The sequence below is a fragment of the Triticum dicoccoides genome, chromosome 4A, assembly GCF_002162155.2.
Source record: "Triticum dicoccoides isolate Atlit2015 ecotype Zavitan chromosome 4A, WEW_v2.0, whole genome shotgun sequence".
In the NCBI taxonomy this organism is placed as follows: domain Eukaryota; kingdom Viridiplantae; phylum Streptophyta; class Magnoliopsida; order Poales; family Poaceae; genus Triticum; species Triticum dicoccoides.
In genome coordinates this window covers 735,517,477-735,532,076 of record NC_041386.1, presented here as the reverse complement: position 1 = coordinate 735,532,076, position 14,600 = coordinate 735,517,477, and the positions used below count along the sequence as shown (strand labels likewise).

General features: G+C 44.5%; 1 pseudogene; it reads left to right on the top strand.

The window, feature by feature from the left end:
* The first annotated feature begins 3,283 nt into the window (after window positions 1-3,283).
* On the top strand, window positions 3,284-12,130 carry LOC119284335 (annotated as a pseudogene).
* Window positions 12,131-14,600: the final 2,470 nt, after the last annotated feature.

Sequence of the window (14,600 nt, the reverse complement as noted above, 5' to 3'; positions counted from 1 at the left end):
AAATAGTTTTATTTTTTTTTCTTTCCTTTGAGGGTCGAGAAGACCATATTGAAAATGCTTAGTGGCTCTTATATGCATGATTGTTTATTTAACTTAGAGCCTATATTACCTTGTCTTCTCTCTTGAGTTGAATGCTTGCAGATTTCAGCTTAGTCCAATGCACGTGCACACTTATTATTATACACATCGTTTAGTCGTGCAAGTGAAAGGCAATAACGATGATATATGATGGACTTATTGGGATGAGAAAAGCTGGTATGAACTCGGCCTTTCTTGTTTTTATAAATATGATGAGTTCATCGTTTCTGAGTCAGCTATTATAAAGTAAACATATTTGTAATGACATTTAGATATTATAGTTGCTTGTGCCATGCTTGACTAGCTATGAGTTATAATGGTTTACCTTGCGTGCCAACATGCTATTAGAATGATTATGATGTGGTATGATGGATGGTATCCTCCTTTGAATGAATTGAGCGACTCGACTTGGCACATGTTCACGCATATAGTTGAATCAAATCAACATAGCATTCACGATATTTATTTTCATGGTGGATTATATCCTACTCATGCTTGTATTCGGTGTGAATTAATTTTAATGCATGTTTATGACTGTTTTCGCTCTCTCAGTTGGTCGCTTCTCAGTCTTTTGCTAAGCCTTCACCTGTACTAAGCGGGAATACTGTTTGTGCATTCAAACTCCTTAAACCCCAAAGTTGTTCCATATGAGTTCACTATACCTACCTATATGCAGTATTTACCTGCCGTTTCAAGTAAATTTGTATGTGCCAAACTCCAAACCTTCAAATGAAATTCTATTTTGTATGCTCGAGCAGCTCATGTTACAACTAGGGTTGCCTATATCTTCCATGCTAGGTGGATTATTCTCACGAGGAGTGGACTCCGCTCCTCATTCACGAGAAAGGGCCGGTAACTGGGATGCCCAGTCCCATGATCCAAAAAGATCAAAGCAAATCAAAATAATTAAATAAAACTCCCTCAGGGCTGTTGTTAGTTGGAGGCACTCGTTGTTTCGAGCAAGCCATGGATTGATGCTTGTTGGTGGTTGGGGGAGTATAAACATTTTTTAAATTTTAAACAATTTATCATAAATGCAAATATTTTTTGAAATTTACGAACATGTTTGCAAAAACACAAAAATATTTGGGAAAAAGAAAAATAAAACGAAAAAGAAAAAAAAGAAAAAGAAAAAAAATAAAAAATAAAAAAGGAGATGAAGAAAAAAAAAGAAACATGAAAAAAGAAAACAGAAAAAAAAAGGAAAAAAAGAAAAAGAAGAAATAAAAAGGAAAATAGAAAACCAGCTAAAGGAACCTTCTAGAAGGTTCCCAAAACCGATAAAACTGGCTGGGAAACTTAAACTTCTAGAAAGTTCCCAAAACCGAAACTGCCTACAGTGGGAGATGGCCGGCCCAGCTGATCGCTCCCGTATATGTTCGCTCGACATTTTGACGCAACGAGCGTCCAATAGGAATTTCCGAAGTAAAGGCCCATTCAGTACTAGTCTAGCCACCGCCGCTGCCTCCACCTTGGAGGATCAGCGCCGACGTACCACGTGCCGCCCGCCCAGGCCGTGCTCCATGCATCGCCGGCGGTAGCGCTCTCAGGCAAATCCCAGAGATGTCTCCTCCGGCGGAATCAACCTCGTCCCTTGAAGCTTGAGCCTGCTCTTACGCCGCTCAACCTGTGCCCTCTCCCCGAAGGCCACCGGGAGCGCGCCGTCCTCCGCAGGAAGCTGGAGGTCTTCAGCATCCTCCTCCGGTGACAGGGTGATTTTTCTGTCTGAATCATTTTTAGTTACTTATATACTCTGTTCTTGGCACACTCTGTTCGTCATCTAGATATGGCAGTTAGTTTCATCGCCTCTCTGGTTGCTTTATTGTTTGCTGTTTGGGACTACCCCTACTTCTTGAGGTCATGGGAATTTCCATCAGACTCGATTGTTTGCTTTTGACTAGTTCCTACCAAAAATTTGGACCATCCTCCACCTTTGGTCTGGACAAGTAATTCGGAGGACCAATTACTGCAGAGAGTGATCTTATACTTGTGACCACAAAGCTTCCTTCCCGGTGTCTTGTGGCAAATCCATTGGTGCCTTTGTCGCTGCTCGGCAGAACTCCGGTCCACTTGCTGCATCTGATTCCCGACGGAAAATTCGCCTATCTTCCGTGATCGTCAAATAGGTTCCAACAGGTTAGCACAAACTAGGACCACAAGCTTTTTATTCTTCTGAAAGCTTCGTTTTATAGTGTTAGGTTTACCATTCCTCTGTACAACTTGGATTAGTTCTCTGAACAGCATGGCCTAATTCTCTGGGCTATATATGAAATAATGTGTGACGAATTGATGTGAGCGCTGGCTGCGTCATGGAATGATGTTGATGAATATATACTGTGGGTAAGGGATATGACCATGAAAAGGATGACAGTTCTGGCTAATCATCAAAAGAATATGAGATAGTTTTCAGCAAAACAGCTGTTTCAAGTGAGCTATACGAGGGGTCATGCACCTATATAAACAGCCACGGAAGGTACGATTCCAAGGTGGTCTGTTATAAACGTCGTTGGGAACGTTCATTTTGGACAAAGTTTTTAGATGAATAATTTATATTATAATTATAATTTATTTGTAAAATAATACTTGCCATCTGTTTAGAGGAATGCGTCAAATCCTAAAATTGATATGTCTAGGTGGATCCTGACCTTTCATCAATGAATCTGAGCTGTTCACATCAGTCTAGTCACCTAGAAAACTAAGATCCAGCTGGTCCTTAGTAGTGCTCATGAGAGATAGGGGGGTCAGCCAGAAACCTCTTAAAAATCTTGATTTCGTCCAACCTTGACAAGTCTTTACATGATTATTAGTACTAGTTAGCTTGTGGTTTTGATTTCGTCCAACCCTGTTACTTTGGAAAAGAACTTAAAGGACCAATCCCGCCACAATGACTGATCCCATACTCGCGACCACAAAGCTAGAGTTCTGGCTTCTCCCATGCAAACCCATTGGTGACTTCGTCTCTGATACTGCTTGGAACTCTGGCGATTTCATCTGGCTTCCTGTAAGAAACTTCGCCCATCTCCGGCGACTGCCGTGTACATTCCGACAGGTCAGTACAAACTAGCACCAAGCTGTTTTTTCCCCTTTAGAACCTTGATTTTTTAGCCTTAGGTTTATCTTTGCTCGTTCCTCCTTACAAAATGGGTTGGTTGTCTGAACATCATGGCCTAATTCTCCCATGTCTTCTCCTGCCTGAAAAGCCTCAATGGTGATGGGGGGTGTTTCATGGGCCGTCGCAGATTGGATCATGTCGCCTGTCATCTCCAAGCTTCTGGACAAAACCTTGTCCTACTGCAAACCCGACAAACCGGAGACGCTTCACTACCTGTTGACGGATGTTCTCCCTCGACTAACACTTACTCTAAAAGCAGCAGAGGCCATTAACCAAAATAAACTCTTCGAGGAGATGGCGAGGGGTCTCAAATCTGCTTTCTATGACATGGAAGACATCCTTGATGAACTGGAGTACATCCGCCACCAAAAGAAGCTGGACAAACAGAAAATTCTTGGTCAAAAAAGAGTGAAGAAAAGGCTCAAAATTACTTTAGATGCTGAAGTTGGCCCCTCAAACCAGATCCTTTCTTGCTATCTTTAATTTTTCGCTATATAAATGCATACTTATTGATCCCTGCATTGTACCTTTATCCTAGTAAAGATGTACTGTTTTATATCATGAGGTCACGGGTTCGAGTCTTGGAAATATCCTCTTGCTGAAATGTAGGGAAAGGCTGCGTACTATAGACCCAAAGTGGTCGGATCCTTTCCCGGACCCTGCGCAAGCGGGAGCTACATGCACCGGGCTGCCCTTTTTTTGTTTTGGTAGAATGGATCGTGTTAATAGCATGTATGGATAGTTTTTCATTATAAAGGCACTCAACCAAATTAATTCAAAGGCGATTTTTTTCCTAAAAAGAAAGAGTAAATTACTTATTTTTATGATATATATATGTTGTGGAAAACATGCGTTGCTTGCATGTGTGCTGTTGCTTGTTACATAAAACCATGTCTTGCCTTATGCCCGGGCATGTATATGCCTTGTACATACTAGCTCAACTCAATAAATAAAATACTACTATGGTTTGAATAAATTCTACTCCCTCCGTCCGGAAATACTTGTCGGAGAAATAAATGTATCTAGATGTATTTTAATTCTAGATACATCCATTTTCATCCGTTTATGCGACAAGTAATTCCGGACGGAGGGAGTACTACTTTGCACCAGGCGCACTAGATTTTGCTCAGAGATATCTCAAAATAAACCATACCTAGCATTTTTACCCCCATGGGGCCAGCATGTGTCCTCCTATCAGGCTACTGTTCAAAAAATGTTTTAGTTGGATTATGTTTTGAAATTCGGAATGCTGATTGCTTTTGCAGGATATTTGTATCGAACCGAGTTCGACTCTCACAGGAGACTTAAGTCATCGTTTAAAGGATAAAATGGTCAAGATAGAAGAACTAATTGTTGCAGCACAGGGAATTATTGCACTGGCAAAGCCGTCGAGCAAGAGCAGAAATATACGCACATGCACCACTGCAGCACCAATAGGGAAGGTAACTGGTCCAGATGAGGATCTTAAGGAGATAACAACAATGCTTCGTAATGAAAATGTTGATCTCAATCCAAGCTCAAGTGATAGTAAATGTTTCTCTGTAATTGGCATTCATGGCATGTCAGGATCTGGGAAGACAACCCTCGCACAACATGTTGCAAGTATGAGAAAGTTAATGGCTATTTCGACTTTGTTATGTGGATTCATCTTTCTCAGAACTATAGTGTGGGTGACATTTTCAATGAGATGCTTGAGGCAGCTTCAATGGACAGTGAATCATGCCCTGATTACAAGAGCCTTGATGTCCTGGAAAATGAATTAGAGAAGAAACTAGAGGGAAAGCGATTCCTCTTGGTACTAGATGATATCTGGTGCGATAAGGATGATGATAAGCAGAAACTAGCAAAGTTACTCTCTCCATTGAATCTTGGAAATAGAGGAAGCAAGATCCTTGCGACAAGTCGCCACAAAGATGCATTTTCAGATCTTGGTCCTGGTGTGGCACGCACTGCTATTCCAATACGTCCCTTGGATGTTCAAGTCTTCTTAGAACTGTTCATGTGTTATGCCCATGAAGATACAAATGCAGATGATCCAGATCAAATGGAACTCAAAATTATTGGGGCTGAAATTGCACAGAAGCTGAAAGGATCACCTCTGGCAGCCAGTACAGTGGGAGGGCATCTACGCAAAAGACAAAATGATGTCGACTTTTGGAGAGAAGTTCGAGATCGTGACCTTCTGAATGAGACGACGGGGGCCCTGTGGTGGAGTTACCAGCATCTCGATGAGCAGGTGAGGCGATGCTTTGCGTACTGCAGTATTTTTCCCAAAAGATACCATTTGAACCGTGATGAGTTAGTTAAACTGTCGGTGGCACAGGGGTTCATACAGACCACTAATGCAGAGGAGGATATGGAAGCTATTGGTCAGGGTTACTTCCATGAGTTACTGGCAACCTCATTTGTTCAACCTGGAGGATACTACCAAGGCAGTTTGTGCTATTTAGTCCATGATCTTATGCATGATTTAGCCGAGAATGCAGCAGGGAGTGATAGCTTCAATGGCTCGAGAAGGGAAGTTTCTCATGATGTTCGTCATCTTTTCATTGCGAATGGAGCAATGGTTACTGAGGAGATTTTTAAACTAAAAAACCTACGCACTCTCATTATTGATCATATGGAGCTTGCACCAGCTAACAAAGAATTCTTTGAGAAAGTGTTTGAGAAGCTGCAGAAATTGCGAGTACTGGCCATAGAAAACTCCTGGACATTGATCGATGAAATAAGTGTGTTTGAAATCCCAGCAGCTATTGGTCATTTAAAGCATCTTCGGTATCTTGCTTTAGTGTTCTACGAAGCAGCGCTATATTTACCAAAAACGTTAGACAGTCTTTACCATCTGCAGGTGCTAATGTTTGGTTATGCAAGTGATGTAGAAGTTTCATCTGATATAAACATGGGTAACCTCACCAACTTGAGGCATATCATCGGCGGCGAAATAACAATGCATATTCCGAACATTGGCAGGTTAATATCACTACAGACAATAGAAACTTTTGAAGTAAGGAGGGAACATGGGTATGCGTTAAAACAGCTGAGGGACCTAAACAAGCTTCGGGGCAGTCTGACGATCCAAAATCTTGAAAATGTTGAGAGCAAGAAGGAAGCACATGAAACAAAGCTAGCTGATAAGAAAGGGCTAATCGAACTGCGACTTTTTTGGCCGAGAATGCAGCATCATGATGAGAAGGGAAGTTTCTCATGATGTTCGTCATCTTTTCGTTGCGAATGGAGGAATGGTTACTGAGGAGTTTTTTAAACTGAAAAACCTACGCAGTCTCATTATTGATCATATGGAGCTTGCACCAGCTAACAAAGAATTCTTTGAGAAAGTGTTTGAGAAGCTGCAGAAATTGCGAGTACTGGCCATAGAAAACTCCTGGACATTGATCGATGAAATAAGTGTGTTTGAAATCCCAGCAGCTATTGGTCATTTAAAGCATCTTCGGTATCTTGCTTTAGTGTTCTACGAAGCAGCGCTATATTTACCAAAAACGTTAGACAGTCTTTACCATCTGCAGGTGCTAATGTTTGGTTATGCAAGTGATGTAGAAGTTTCATCTGATATAAACATGGGTAACCTCACCAACTTGAGGCATATCTGTTACGCAATCCCGAGTTCGCTATCACCAGCGTTTCCGACCCACATGCATCAACCAGGCCCAACCGGAGAGCAACACCGACTTATGACAGGCCTTGGACCCTCTTCCCCCAAAAGACTAGCCTGTTAGGAGGGGACACCCCCGCCCTTATAAGTCGTGTTATGTCTTCCCCCACAACTGATGTGGGACTAAACCCAACAATCTCCCCCTCACACATCGGTCATCCATGGGCCCGCTAACACCAGCGTTTCCAGCCCACCAACCATGACCGACCACCCGTGAGTCTACCGAGATTCATTCCGGGCACCTGGACTCTGATACCAATTGTTGGCTACAGGCCCGACTCGACGAGTACTTTCCGTCGAGACGACTTCGTACGCAGCAGCCGCTAGCGACACTAGCTAGACAATTGATTCTGTCCGATGATGCGTACGTACCGACACTAGCTAGACAATTGATTCTGTCCGATGATGCGTACGTACACAAAGGAGCAAGCAGGCAGACTAGCTGGTGGATGGATTCCTCACGTACGTAGCTAGGTCACTAGCACACGCACAAACGAAACAACCAGCCGGCGGCGTCTTCGATCGTAACTAGCACAACTCGCAGAGACACACGAATACACACGCGATATTATGGCCACGGGAGCGTGTCGCTCCCGTTTGATTCCTTTGTATTGATCTGGGTTAACGATTACAAGGGGTACAACACATATATATAGCAGCTAGACCAAGTCTATCCTATACGAGTTGTATCTGGTGATTGTCAACGTGTACAAGCCGGACACGGACCACAACATCGTGGTTAATTCCAACAATCACCCCCCTAATCACGATGTCCTCACTTCACAGCTTGAACACCGATCCTTCGCCGCATCTTCACGAAGTTCTGCCGTCCCAAAGATCTAGTTAGGATATCTGCAAGCTGGTCGTTGGTGCAAACGTAGTTGATGTCGATCTTGCTTTCTTCCACACACTCCCTTAGGTAGCAATATCTCGTATCGATGTCCTTGCATCGAGCATGATGCACCGGATTCTTCCATAGAGAGATTGTAGAGTTGTCATCAACATTGAGCACCACTCATTCCGGTTCCTTACCTGTGAGGTCACCGAGTAGCCTTCCAAGGCACACGCCTTGACACACCGCGGTTGCAGCTGCAATATACTCCGCTTCACGAGATGATAATGCGACCACCTTCTGCTTTTGTGATAGCCAACTCACAATGCTTCCGCCCAAGAAATATGCCACGCACGACATACTTTTACGGTCGTCCACATCTCCTGCCATGTCGCTATCACTGTAGCCAAGTAGCTCCACCATCTCCTTCTTCTTCTCTCTCAAATAGACACAACCGAAATTTGTTGTCCCTCTGATGTACCTGAGTATATTTTCCACAACTGCCCAATGTTCAGTCGTGGGTGCTTCCATGAAGCGACTCACTATGCTAACGGAATAGGTCAAGTCTGGTCTTGTATTCGTGAGATACCTCAGCTTTCGGACCACACTTCTATACTCCGTTGCATCAACCGCGGGTGCTTCACTTTTCTTGCTTAGAACAACACGAGGCTTCATCGGAACATGACTTGGGTTGCAATCTTCCATGCTACAACTTTCAACTATCTTCTTTGCATATGCCTCCTGGCATATTGTGATCCCCTCCGGCTTTTGATGTACCTCTATCCCAAGGTAGTAACTCAAGAGCCCTAGATCAGTCATCTTGAATAGCTCCTCCATTTGTAGCTTCAAGTTTGCAATCACCTCTTCGTCTGCTCTAGTTATCAACAGATCATCCACATAGATGCCCACTAAGAGACGATCCTTGCCTTTACCTCGCTTGTACATTGCATGCTTCAGTGGTGCTTTCTCAAATCCAAGAGATATCAATGTACGATCTAGCTTGATGTTCCATGCCCGAGGAGCTTGTCATAGCCCTTACAATGCCCTGTGTAGCTTCAATACCTTGTGCTCCTCTCCTTCTTGGATGTACCCCGGTGGTTGCTTCACATACAACCCTTCTTCTAACTCCCCAGTCAACAACGTGGAGTTCACATCCATATGATGTATCCTCCAAGATTCTTGAGCTGCGAGAGCTATAAGTAGCCTCACCGAGTTCATCTTGTCAACTGGAGCGAACACTTCTTCGAAGTCCACATCTTGCTCTTGCACGTTTGGTTTAGCCACGAGCATTGCTTTATGCTTCACCAAGTACCCTTCGGCATCCTTCTTGACTTTGTACACCCACTTGAGCTCTATGGCATTATGCCCGTTGGGAAGATCCGTGAGTTCCCATACTTTGTTGTCTCGGATCAACCACAACTCTTCATCCATAGCACGGCGCCAACACTCTTCCGTCTTTGCGTCTTCAAAATTTTCTGGTTCCTAGATGTGCAAACATCGTTGCCCTTTACTCTTCATCTTCACCGAATTTATTCGAAGCACTTCTTCTGCAGAGATGTCCAAGACGCGTCGTTCCTGTGCTATTGGAGAAGACACTTCTGCTTCTAAACTTGCCAAAGTTTTAGTTTCTGGCACACCCAATCTTTTTCCTAGGCTTTTAAGCCCATCACTTTTTTCTGGACCGTTCTCATTCACTAGTCCTCCACTTGATGATGAACTCCCACCTGCACTCTTTTCTAAACCGAGTGCATCTTGCAAATTTATTGGGATTTGCACCCCTTCTCTCCATGATTGACCACCACATGATGGTTGACGCCTTCCAAAGAAACTTGCTGCAGACGGACTGCTAAATGGGCAACCATCAACCGGCCTGTCCGCTGGGATGCACATGCTAGTGAGTAGAGCTGTACCAGCCACGTACTTGCCATGCCTCGTCCCGGCTGCGTGCTCGCGCGGGCTGGCTGATTGGCCGCACGATGCAATGCATGCAACGCCTGTAGCATCTGGACTCGCCGCGTTGGATCGGTCATGACTCGCGATGTCCGCACCGTGAGCGTATGCGCCACGCTCGTCGGGTCCAAGTGCAGCTCTCCGCGTGTCTGGTTCTTCTGGGGTGACCAATCCATCACACCTCGCGTCGTGTTCTTCTGGCGACATGTATTCGCCATCTTCTAGCGTGACCACACACCATCACGCATTGTGTCGTGGACTTTTGGCGCCACTTCTTCGCCTGCTGCTAGCATGACCACACCGTCACGCCTTGCGTCATGGTCTTTTGGCGCCACGAATTCGCCTGGTTTTACTGGCATGATCACACCATCACGCCTTGTGTCATGGTCTTCTGGCGCCACGACATCGCCTGGGTTTACTGGCGCGGATGGACTCACCGGACATGTGTCCAGCTGACCAAGATCATCTGGATCTTCTTCGTCCACTAGCTCGCACATCATCATCATATCCCCATCGTCTCCTTCCTCGGCCATGAGCGCCTGTTGCTTCGGTGCTTTCTCGCAGTTAGCCTTGAAGTGACCGAGGAGGCCACACTTATGACACCTCACGTTTCTGATGTCAAACTTCCTCCTCGGTGGTGCAGGCGCATCCTCGTCGTCCGAGTCGGCGAAGTTCTTTCTCGCCGAGCGCTGCTTCCCTTTCCCCTTCTCGCCACTGCTCGTGGATCCGCCTTGTTTTTCTTTTGACAGGGCGATCCATTGCGCCTTTGTCAGCATCAGGTGCTCACTCGCCTCCGCGTCGCCGAAGCTGAGACGAATTCTCTCGTCGTGGGCCTTGAACCTTCCGACGAGATCCTCGACCGTGAGAGTTTTCAGGTCGAGACATTGTTCGATCGACGTGACGATCTGAATGTAGCGTGCCGGTGCGGCGCGCAAAAATCGCCGGACGATCGCAACTTCTTCTAGGGTTGAACCATAGCTGCGTATGCCATTGACGAGGGTCTTGAGACGGGCGGCAAACTGATCAACCGTCTCACTTTCATCCATCTTCAGGCACTCGTAGCTTCTCATCAGGGACTGAAGGTGTGCTTCCTTGACACGGTCATGACCCTGGTGCAGGATCTTGATGGTCTCCCATGCCTCCTTCGCCGTCTTCTTTCCAACGAGGTGTTGCAGCACATCCTTCGGCATTGCGGAGTAGATCGCCGTTAACGCCTGACGATCAATCCGGTACTTCGCCGCGCCCTTCGCGTACTCGGCGCCGCCGGGGTCGACAGCTTCCCAGAACTCGGCTCCCTCCATCGCGACCTCCATGTTCATCGCCCATAGTGCGTAGTCCTCTCGATCCAGACGGGGGAATTGAGACACCCCCACCATCGGCATCGGCGCTCCCGCTGCTGCCGTCACGATCTCCATGCCTGTGTTCGACATGATCCTTCGAGTGCTTTCCGAAGATCACGACCGACAAACCAAGCTCTGAATACCAATTGTTACGCAATCCCGAGTCCGCTATCACCAGCGTTTCCGACCCACATGCGTCAACCAGGCCCAACCGGAGAGCAACACCGACTTATGACAGGCCTTGGACCCTCTTCCCCCAAAAGACTAGCCTGTTAGGAGGGATAAGTCGTGTTATGTCTTCCCCCACAACCGATGTGGGACTAAACCCAACAATATCATCGGCGGCGAAATAACAATGCATATTCCGAACATTGGCAGGTTACAACACTACAGACAATAGAAACTTTTGATGTAAGGAGGGAATATGGGTATGAGTTAAAACAGCTGAGGGACCTAAACAAGCTTCGGGGCGGTCTGACGATCCAAAATCTTGAAAATGTTGAAAGCAAGAAGGAAGCACATGAAGCAAAGCTAGCTGATAAGAAAGGACTGACCGAACTGCAACTTTTCTGGGTTAATGATAGAGCTTGCACACCAGAAGTTCAAGCAGAGGTACTTAAGGGCCTTTGCCCGCCCAAGGATCTTAAAAGTTTGGAAGTCTGGAGGTACCAAAGTCTAATGTATCCAAGTTGGATGGTGGGTGAGCAGAACGGTGGCCCAAAGTACCTACATGAACTTATATTCCACGACTGCAGTCGTTTGCGACCTGCTCCATAACTTTTTGAGCATTTCATTCATCTTCGCCATCTCTTAATTGCTGAATGCTTCTGGGACCACTTGCCAGACAATGTGAAGAACCTCAGGTTTCTCAAGAGCCTAACGATTCGGCTATGCTGGTATCTTAAATCACTTCCAGAACTTCCTCGGTCTATTCAGAAGTTCTTACTGCACTGGAGAGTTTATGAGTTCGTGCAATCAAATAGGTCATCCAAACTGGCAAAAGCTTCAGCACATTGAAGCGAAGGAATTTATACATTAGTTATGAAGCTGCTCTCCCGTTGACAATGATGGACTGGGAGGTATATACATCTATATATCCCTTTGATTCCCACCTTCTGAAGTTAAGAACCATTAGGATTGTTTCTTAAGTTTATTAATACATTCCCCGACTGAAATACCAGGCTTCATAATATGGATGGAGCTGAAGGAGAAGCCCTGTCAGTCTGTCACCCATAGGATCTGCTGTCAATTGACCGGGTGACGATTTTCTAATTCCACGCATACCCTGTCATTACGTTTTGTAGAAGTCGTCTTATATATCTTGCATTTGCAGACGATGCAACATGTCAATGCTGCTAGCAACCGAAGTTTTTAAAACGCTGGATTTGTTTGTTTCCTATGTTTTGTGATATCGTGAAATGATGGCCTCTGCATAGGTTTGGTTGTAATAATTTGGGATGATGAACATTGAAGCTATCTGTTTATTTCCAATAAATGATGATCTATACTGTTGTGGACAGACAGATACACACTGTTTGTTTTGATTCCAAATTCCAATGGCCTGTAATATTGTGGAATGATAGGCGGTGGCCCAGTTTATTTGTGGTTCTTGTACTTCCACACACAAGCCTAAGATGAGATCTCTGATGATCTTGTTCTGTGCCAAGATGTGTAAAATTTATGTGCTTTTGTCAATGAAACTCAAAAATTCTCCGGTGCTTTATTTGACAGGAACATAGTCTTCGTTCCATCATATGTTGTTGATACATGGTCTGCCAAAATTGATAAAGAAAATCAAGAAGACATTCCAACCAAAAAAACGGTGCAGATCTTTTATCCTGTACAGGCAAGAGGATGCGCTACTATGTTAGCGTCCCCTCGGTGTTCACACACCTTATGTTCTCCGCAAACATTCCCCAATTCTTGGCGATCGTCCTGCCGTATGCACAGTCTGGAACTCTGGATCACTTCGCCCCGAAGAGCCAGTTGCGGCAAGGAGACATTCAGTTCTGGATGCATCCTCAACAGCAACCCTGGGTCCTCAGTACTCTCACCAGGCACCTGCCTTGCCTTCGCCCTTTCTCTGGGTTGCTTGTCTGAAATTTAAGGACACGACAGGTTGGCCATATACGGCTTTAGCTCAGGATCTATCGACATGAATCCATGCTTCTCTGATCACAGTTACAGTCAGTAAACCCACGTGTACGTATGGTGGAGGCATCAAATGCCCGTAAAGTAACACATTTTAATAGCCCCAATTCAATTAACACAGGGAATAAGTGACCATGTTTAATAATACATTTTATTATCTCAACGTGCACGCAGAAAATACGGACAGTAGCCAAACTTCAAAAAGATGCATGAATATCCGGCAATCAAGGTTGCAAAAATAGCATCGCATATATAGCAAAACTTCAGAAAGATGTATGGCGATTCGGTCAGAAAATTAGGACTGCTAAAGCATCAGCAGAAAGACCCATGACCAGTTGCAAAAGCATCGGCTTCAGTCAGCAATCACGGTTATGGAAAACAATATAAAAACATACCTTCATATACATGATGATAAGTTGGAGTATTATTTCAATTTGTCAAGCCTTCAGATTTCTTGCATCAGTATATTTGTCCCCTGGAGCACACTTAGCCAGCTCGGCCGATGGAAATGCAGAGTTCAGGAGGGTCAAGTAGTTCAGGCATGTCAGGAACAGCCGAACAGTGTTGGTGGTGGTGGCCGTAGGCTAGTAGCTAGCAGCAGCAGGCTAATAGCCGTACACCAGCAAACGATGGTAATCATCAGGCAGCTAGATCAGAACGGCCCAATAGGAAAGCCAAAATATTATAGTACATATCTTAACATGAAAACAAAAACTAACACCTGTTCGCAAAATACATCAATCTGAGAGAGTTGCCGATTTTTTGACAAAAGGTAATATATCTACTTGAATCCAAACAGTTGACACCTAGACAACATCGTAAGAAGGGTGCAGAAATAGTCAATTGATAACTAAAGTTGCATTTTCACTAACTTAAAGAAGTCGTGTTAGAATGAGATCTAAAAATTATAAGCTAACTGGCTGACAAGTTAAGGTGTAAATGCATGGAAAATACTTCGGTCGGTGGCTGGAACAAGCAGAAATAAGGTTGCGTTCATTCTATTTTGTGAAATAAGATTGCAGACAAGGCTGCTATGCATTGGAGAGAATGAAGCTGAAGTTTCATTAAAAGCGAATGAAACTTCACACTACATATGTTTTAGACAAAAGACAGGGTAGAATAACTTTTGAGTTCAATTTAGAAAAGAGCACCTATATAGTGCTTTGGAGAAGACATTTGATATCCACAGTAAATGCCCTGTCCTGGCATCTGCCAAAATCCTATTTTCACACCTGAAGCACAAGCTTATATGATACGCACCTTTGTCTTATCACCTGAAGTAACAAAAACAGATCAAACGCGCGCACACCAAGCACAAAATATTTCCATCAAATCTTGCACCTTTATTTCATTTTGTTGGCATTAATGCGATACCTCTGGTTAACAGATCCAAAGCTCAACTGAATTCAATTGCTACAGAAAATATAAGTAAAGATAACCTGTATTAGGATTTAGGCTAATCATAAT